Source organism: Octopus bimaculoides, chromosome 7 (genome assembly GCF_001194135.2).
Source record: "Octopus bimaculoides isolate UCB-OBI-ISO-001 chromosome 7, ASM119413v2, whole genome shotgun sequence".
Classification (NCBI taxonomy): Eukaryota; Metazoa; Mollusca; class Cephalopoda; order Octopoda; family Octopodidae; genus Octopus; species Octopus bimaculoides.
In genome coordinates this window covers 97323119-97331632 of record NC_068987.1, presented here as the reverse complement: position 1 = coordinate 97331632, position 8514 = coordinate 97323119, and the positions used below count along the sequence as shown (strand labels likewise).

At 38.3% G+C, this 8514-nt stretch overlaps 4 non-coding genes across 4 annotated transcripts; all 4 read left to right on the top strand.

Annotated features, from left to right (window-relative positions):
- Positions 1-1415: 1415 nt before the first annotated feature.
- Trnae-cuc (transfer RNA glutamic acid (anticodon CUC)) lies at positions 1416-1487 on the top strand. Its single transcript has one exon. It is a non-coding gene; the product is annotated as a tRNA-Glu (tRNA).
- Positions 1488-4609: 3122 nt separating this feature from the next.
- Positions 4610-4681, top strand: Trnae-cuc (transfer RNA glutamic acid (anticodon CUC)). The gene has a single exon. It is a non-coding gene; the product is annotated as a tRNA-Glu (tRNA).
- Positions 4682-6745: 2064 nt separating this feature from the next.
- On the top strand, positions 6746-6817 carry Trnae-cuc (transfer RNA glutamic acid (anticodon CUC)). The gene has a single exon. It is a non-coding gene; the product is annotated as a tRNA-Glu (tRNA).
- A 1508-nt stretch (positions 6818-8325) lies between these two features.
- On the top strand, positions 8326-8397 carry Trnae-cuc (transfer RNA glutamic acid (anticodon CUC)). The gene has a single exon. It is a non-coding gene; the product is annotated as a tRNA-Glu (tRNA).
- The last annotated feature ends 117 nt before the right edge of the window (positions 8398-8514 follow it).

Sequence of the window (8514 nt, the reverse complement as noted above, 5' to 3'; positions counted from 1 at the left end):
CAGCAATATTTTCATCGTATTACTTTAAGATGTCGTACGGCACCGGACTGCCAGAAATGCTTAGCAATATTTCTTCTGGCTTTTTATATTTTAACATCAAATCCAGTTGAGGACGACTTTGCCTTGAATTCTTTCGGAGTGGATAAAATAGTTACAAATTGAGCACATGGGTCAACTACTGTCCATGAGCCAAAATTTGAAGCCATTATTATAATATATGGTAATTTATTTACCCACACCGATATACAATCGTTGAATTATCAACATAGACAGTTGAAACGTGTTAAATACTTTCAAGTAACTAAAAGAAGAAATACCACTAATTATTTTATCCGTCGCCCCTAACGATCCTACCAACTCACCGGCTTAATAGTAATAGCAATAGTTTCAAATTTTGGCACAAGTCGATTACCTTTGCCAAAGGGCGTAAGTCGATTGCATCAACCTCTGTAATTGACAGTGCTTTATTTTATCGACCCCGAAAGAATGAAAAAGGAATGTCGATCTTGGCTGAATTTGAACTCGAAACAAAGAGAGGAAAGAAATGTCGTTAAGTATTTTATACTTGACGCTCCAAAGATTCCACCAATTCACCGTGTTTGTGTTAGAGTAATTTCTTAAGGCAGCGAGCTAGCAGAATTGTTAACACGCCCGGCGAAATACTTAACGATATTTCGTCTGCCACTACCTACTAAGTTCAAATTCCGCTGATGTCGACTTTGCTTTTTATCCTTTCGGTGTCTATAAAATAAATACCAGATTACACTGGAATCGATGTCATCGACTTAACCCCTTCCCCAATATTGTTGTCCTTGTGGCGATTTTGAAACCAATAATTATAATAATTTCTAATATTGGTTTCAAATTTTTGCGCAAGAATAGTAGGTTTGGGATTACATCAACCACAATGCTAACTTGGTACTTACTGAAAGGCAAAGTCCACTTTGGCGGAATTTAAGCTCAGAACGTAAGGATGGACGAAATGTTACTAAGTAATTTGCCTGACGCCCTAATGATTCTGCCCGCTTGCCGCCGTGAACTAAATATTGTTCCCGCGAGATATAATTCCTAATAATAATTTCAAATTTTGCGACAAAGACTGCAATTTCAAGTTCGGGGCGGTGCAAGTTGATTACATCAGCCTTGGTACTCGTTTTATCGATCCCGGAAGGATGAAAGGAAAAGTCGACCTCAGCCGAATCTGAACTCAGAATTTAAAGACGAACATGTTGAGGTCGGGTACTCTCGATTTATTTAATCTCAGAATTGCTGAAGCACCGGTACCACCCCCAGCAGACAAGACCGCGTCAATGTATCTCTCTCACCAACGAATACTTTCGGTAAAATACACTTCGACAGTGAATCAATGTTACAGTTATTGTTATCAGTTGTGTTTCAGGCACTGTCTACAAGTCTCCCAAGTGGTCTAGTGGTTAGGATTCCGCGCTCTCACCGCGGCGGCCGGGGTTCGATTCCCCGCTTGGGAAAGTGTTTTGTCGTTTAATTTATTGACATATTACATTTTATCCGTCGTCTCTAACGATGCTACCAAATCACTACCGCAATAATAATAATAATAATAATGCTTTCAACAGAAGGTCTAATAATAATAACAAGTATACTTTCATGTCTTATAATACAACGTCAGCAATTTTATGGAGGAAGTTGATTACATCAATCTCTAATTGACTGATATTTTGTTTTATCGACCCTGAAGGAATGAAAAGACGAAGTTGACCTTTGTAGGGATATGAACTCAAAATATGAAGAGCAGAAAGAAATTTCGTTAAACATTTCAAGCCTGATTGGCCAATGATTCCACAACCTTGTCGTCTTTGCCCTTAATGATTATAATAATTTCTAATATTGATCTCAAATTTTGGCAAAATGCCAGCAAGTTAAGGGGAAGGGTTAAGTCGGTCACATCGATTTCAGTGTTCAACTGGTACTTATTTTATCGATCATGAAAAAATGAAAGGCAAAAATCGATCCCGACGGCATATGAACTCAGAACATAAATACACACGAGATGTTATCAGTATTTTGCCCGACATGCTAACGATTCTGCCAGCTCGCCGCCTGAATAATTTTTAGTACTGACATTCCAACAGAAAATGTGTGTTGGGGTTTTGTAGACTGATTTAATCCCAGAACTATCAAAGCACCTGCAACACCACCGGTACAAAAGACTCCCTACAATATGATCCTGGCACCAACTAATACTTTCGTTAAAGTAGTAGTAGTAGAAGTAGTAGTAGTAGAAGTAGTAGTAGTAGTAGTAGTAGTAGTAGTAGTAGTAGATGCAGCAGCAACAGCAGTTGCAAAAGCAGCAGCAAATGTACCTACAGTAGAAGTAGTAGCTGCAGTGAAAGGAACAGAGTTATCCACTTCAATACAGAATACACAATATTCTAACATACCGGAATAAAATGAAGTTACAATCGTTTTTTTCAGAATTGGCATGCAAGTGGTCTACTAGCTAAGACTTCGCACTCTCACTGTTCAAACCGGGGTTCGATTCCCCGCTTTGGAAGACAATTGGTACTTTTCTTTTTTTGTTAGTTTTTTTTTTTAACTTTGTATCCCAAACACAGCATATTAAAAGCTTCAGTATAATGCTGGACATAGTTTATTTATTATCCGAAGCTGATCAGAGCAATCCGCCGTGCCTTTGGAAACTATCTCCTACTATAGCCTAACATCAACGAAAACCTTTCTGAGTAAAATTAGGAGGTGAAAACTATGTGGAAGCGTATTAGAAAGACTGTTGTCATCCTTGGAAATAACACTTTTAATATATCGACTGATTCAACATCAGATCTGACCATCGATGATATTTTTAACAGGGACCATTTTCCTGCAAGGTCCCGGAACCAAATCTCTGGTTTGCGGTTAACATCCTACTCTGCAGTAGCTCAGTCGTCAATTTCAATATAAAAGATTATATAGCCTAACGTATACGATGAATCAATGTTACAGTTACTGTTGTCTGCCGTATTTCTGTACTTTTACGACGACCTCCCAACTTGTCTAGTGGTTAGAGTTCCGCGCTTTTTCCGCGGCGGTCGTGGTTCGATTCCCCGCAGGAAAACGATTTAACTTTTTTTTTTAATGGCAATGGATAATATGTATGTTTGTCACTTATTTACTTACAATTGATAACTTGCAATTTAGTATCTTCTTAAAGAAATACGATGAAAAGTAATAAGAAATTTCTGACACCGGACTGCCAGAAATGCTTAGCGATATTTCTTCCGGCTTTTTATAATCTGAGTTCAAACGCGGCTGAGGACGACTTTGCTTTTAATTCTTTCGGATTGATTAAAATAATTACAATTTGAGCACATGGGTCAACTGCTGTCCATGAGCAAATATTTGAAGCCATTATTATAATATATGGCAATTTATTTTACCCACACCGATATACAATCGTTAAACGTATCAAGATAGACAGTTGAAACGTGTGTTAAATACTTTCAATTAACTAAAAGAAGAAATACCTACTAATTATTTTATCCGTCGCCCCTAACGATCCTACCAGCTAACCGGCTTAATAATAATAACAATAGTTTCAAATTTTGGCATAAGGTAAGTGGATTATCTTTGCCAAAGGGCGTAAGTCGATTACATCAACCTCTGTAATCGACAGTGCTTTATTTTATCGACCCCGAAAGAAAGAAAAAGGCAATGTTGATTTTGGCTGGATTTGAACTCGAAACAAAGTGAGGAATAAAATAATATTAAGTACTTTATGCTTGACGGGCCAACGATTCTACCAGCTCACCGTCTTTGTCTTTACTAATTATAATAATCTTGTAAGACGGAGAGCTGGCAGAATTGTTAGCACGTCCGCGAAATGATTACCGCTGTTTCGCCTGCCACTACATTCTGAGGTCAAATTCGTTGAGGTCGACTTTGCTTTTTATCCTTTTCGGAGTCGATAAAATAAGTACCAGATTACACTGGAGTCGATGTCATCGACATAACCCCTTCCCCAATATTGCTGTCCTTGTTTCAAAATGTGAAACCACTAATTATAATAATTTCTAATATTAGTTTCAAATTTTTGCACAAGACCAGTAGTAAGTTCGGGATTACATCAACTCCAATGTTCAACCGGTACTTACTGAAAGGCAAAGTCCACTTCGGCGGAATTTGAACTCAGAACGTAAGGATTGACGAAATGCCGCTAAGCATTTTGCGTGACGCTTTAACGATTGTGCCAGATTGCCGCTGTAAACCGAATGTCGTTCTCGCAAGTGTTAATTTGGGAGGATTCAAGTTGGTTACATCGACCTCAGTATTCAACTGATACTCGTTTTATCGATCCCGGAAGGATGAAAGGAAAAGTCGACTTCAGCCGAATCTGAACTCAGAACTTAAAGACGAATAATTTCTAATATTGACATTCCAACAGAACATGATGAGGTTGGGTACTCTCGACTTATTTAATCCCAGAATTGCTGAAGCACCGGTACCACCCCCAGCAGACCAGACCGTGTCAATGTATCTCTCTCACCAACGAATACTTTCGGTAAAGTATACTTCAACAGTGAACCAATGTTACAGTTAATGTTATCAGTTGTGTTTCAGGTACCGTCTGCAAGTCTCCGAAGTGGTCTAGTGGTAAGGATTCCGCGTTCTCACCGCGGCGGCCGGGGTTCGATTCCCCGCTTGGGAAAATTCTTTGTCTTTTAATTCATTTGGCATAATATATTTTATCCGTTGACTGATTTAACATCAAATCTGACGAATTGTGATATTTTTAGCAGTGTCCACTTCCTTGCAAGCTTTCGGGTCAAAATCTCCCTTTTGAGGTTAATATCCTCCCCAACTCAGCAGTAACTCAACCATTAATCCCAATACAAAACATCATATAGTCATAAGGGTACTATCACGGTGAATCAATGTTACAGTTATTGATGTCAGTCGTGTTTCTGTATATTGACGTCGGCCTCCTAAGTGGTCTAGTGGTTAGGATTCCGCGGCGGCCGGGGTTCGATTCCCCGCTTGGGAAGCGATAAATTTTCATTTTAAACTTATCTGAAATTGTATTTAAGTTGACATGCCAATGGATAATATGTATGTTTATTAATTATTTACTTACAATTCGTAACTTGAAAATTAGTATCTTGTTTATTGCTTTACATCAATATTTTTCAACGTATTACTTTAAGATGTGGTGCGGCACCGGACAGCCAGAATTGCTTAGCGATATTTCTTCTAGCTTTTTATATTATGGATTCAAATGCGGCTGAGGTCGACTTTGCCTTTCGTTTTTCGGAATGGATAAAATAATTTCAAGTTGAGCACTCGCATCAATTGTTGTCTTTGAGCCAAAATTTGAAGCCATTAATATATCTGCTAATTTATTTTATCCACACCGACATACAATCGTTGAAGTATCAAGATAGCCAATTAAAATGTGTTAAATAATTTCAATTAACTAAAAGAAGAAATACAACTAATTATTTTATCTGTCGCCCCTAACGATCCTACCAGCTCACCGGCTCAAGAGTAATAATAATAGTTTCAAATTTTGGCACATCTGTAATTGACAACGCTTTATTTTATTGACCCCCGAAAAAAATGAAAAAGGCAAAGTTAATCTTGGCTGGATTTGAATTCAAAAGTTCGGGGTTACATCTACCCCAGTGTTCAAAAGGTATTTACTGAAAAGCAAAGTCGACCTCGGCGAAATTCAAACTCGGAGCCTAAAGACGGACGAAATGTCGCTGAGCATTTTGCGTGACGCCCCAACGGGTCTGCTCGCACGCTTTTCTAAACTGAAGGCGGTTCTCGCGAGAGATAATTTCCAATATTGATTTCGAAATTTTGCCACAAAGAATGCAATTTCAGGGGAAGATGCAAGCCGATTACATCGATGTCTCACTATTCTCCTGGTATTCATTTTATCCACTCCGTAAGGATGAAAAGTAAAGTCGACCGCGGCCGAACTTGAACTCAGAACTTAAAGACGAATAATTTCTATTACTTTCATTATTTACATTTGACGGATATTTGTCCTCATCTTGTTTGTTGTTAACACAACGTTTCGGCTGATATACCCTCCAGCCTTCATCAGGTGTCTTGGGGAAATTTCGAACCTGGGTTCTCATTCCTAAAGTATTTTTCGATGTTATTATTATTATTATTCAGGTCACTGCTTGGAATCGAACTCGGAATCTTGGGGTTAGTAGCCCGCGCTCTTAACCACTACGCTATATGCCCGTGAGTGTAGTAGTTAAGAGCGCGGGCTACTAACCCCAAGATTCCGAGTTCGATTCCAAACAGTGACTTGAATAATAATAATAATAATAATAATAATAATAATAATAATAATAATAATAATAATAACATCGAAAAATACCTTAGGAATGAGAACCCATGTTCGAAATTTACCCCAAGACTCCCGATAAATTCTGGAGGTTATATCAGCCGAAATGTTGTGTTAACAACAAATAGGATGAGGATAAATATCCGTCAAACGTAAATAATGAAAATAACGTACATAATTTCTCATATCTTAAATATATAACTGAATAATTTCTAACATTGACATTCCAACAGAACATGTTGAGATTGGGTATTGTTGACTTTTTACTCCCAGAACCACCACCAGCACACAAGACCACGCCAATATATTTCTCTCACCAACGAATACTTTCGGTAAAGTATACTTCGACAGTGAATTAGTGTTACGTGTTACAGTTATCAGTTGTGTTTCAGGTGTTATCCGCAAGTCTCCCAAGTGGTCTAGTGGTTAGGATTCCGCGCTCTCACCGCGGCGGCCGGGGTTCGATTCCCCGCTTGGGAAATAGCTTTATCTTTTAATTTATTTAACATAATTCATTTTATTTGTCGTCTCTAATGATTATACCAGCTTACTGCCTCAATAATAATTATAATAATCCTTTCTACTGGAGGTAGAAGGCCTAATAATGATTACAATAATGCTTTCAAATTTTGGCTCAAGGTCAGCAATTTAGAGGAGAAAGTCGACTATATTAATCTCAGTAATTGACTGATAGTTTATTTATCGACCCAGAAGGAATGAAAAGAGAAAGTTGACCTTGGCGCGATATGAACTCAATACATGAAAACTGGAAAGAAATTTCGTTCAACATTTCAAGCCTGACTGGTCAACGATTCCACCACCTCGTCGTCTTTGCCCTTAATAATTATAAAAAATTCTAATATTTATCTGAAATTTTGGCAAAACGTCAGTATGTTTAGGGGAGGGGGTAAGTCGGTCTCATCGATTCTAGTGTTCAATTGGCACTTATTTTACCGACCTCAAAAGAATGAAAGGCAATATCGACCCCGGCAGCATATGAACTCAGAACAAGAAGAAAGGCCAAATGCCGCAAAGCATTTTGCCTTGCTTGCTAACGATTCTGTCAGCTCGGCCTTAACCGCTAATACAGCCACTCTCAACGCAACATTGAGATGGAGTACGGTGGATTGATGTAATCTCTTCTGAAGCCCTGCAAAACCACCACCACCAGCAGGCAAGGCCTACTACGATATGATTCTCGCATCAGCTAAAACTTTCGTTAAAGTAGTAGTAGTAGTGGTAGAAGTAGTAGTAGTAGTAGCAGCAGCAGCATTAGCAGCTATTCTAGGTACAGTAGTAGTAATAGCTGCAGCGGAAGTAGAGACATTCACCTTAATACAGAATACAATATATTCTAATATACGTAACCGGAATAAATGGAAGATAGAATTTTTGTACCAGTGGTGCTTCAGAATCAGCGTGCAAGTGATGTAGTTGTTACGTTTTCGCGAGCTCAACGCTGCAACCGAAGTTCGATTTCCCGATTTGGAAAGCAATTTGTACTTTTCTTTATTTTTTCTTTTCTTTTCTTTTTTTCGTTTTGTTAAAGTTAATTTTTTTTTATTTTAAACTTTCAGTCAGTCTTCAGAATTAAGATTTCGCGCTTTCAGTCTAATGCTGGAAGCACAGCTCATTTACTATTCGAAGCTGATCGGGGCATACGGAAACCTTTGTGAGTAAAATTACGGAGGCGAAAAACTACGTGGAAGCCTGTTAGAAAGGCTGTTCTCATTCTTGGAAATAACAGTCTTAAAATGTCAACTGATTTAACATCAAATCTGACCACCTATGATATTTTTAGCAGGGTCCACCTCCTTGCAAGCTTTCGGGTCAAAATCTCCCTTTTGAGGTTAATATCTTCCCTAACTCAGCAGTAACTCAATCATCAATGTCAGTATAAAACTTCATATACTCTAAAGTATACTACGACGGTAAATCAATGTTACAGTTATTGTTGTCTATCGTGTTTCTGTAGCTTCTCGTCGGCCTCCCAAGTGGTCTAGTGGTTAGGATTCCGCGCTCTCACCGCGGCGGCCGGGGTTCGATTCCCCGCTTGGGAAATGATCTGTAATTTTTAAAAAAAATTATCTCAAATTGTATTTAAGTCGACATGGCAATGGTTAATGTGTATGTTTATTAATTATTTACTTACAATTCGTAAGTAGTATTTTGCTTAT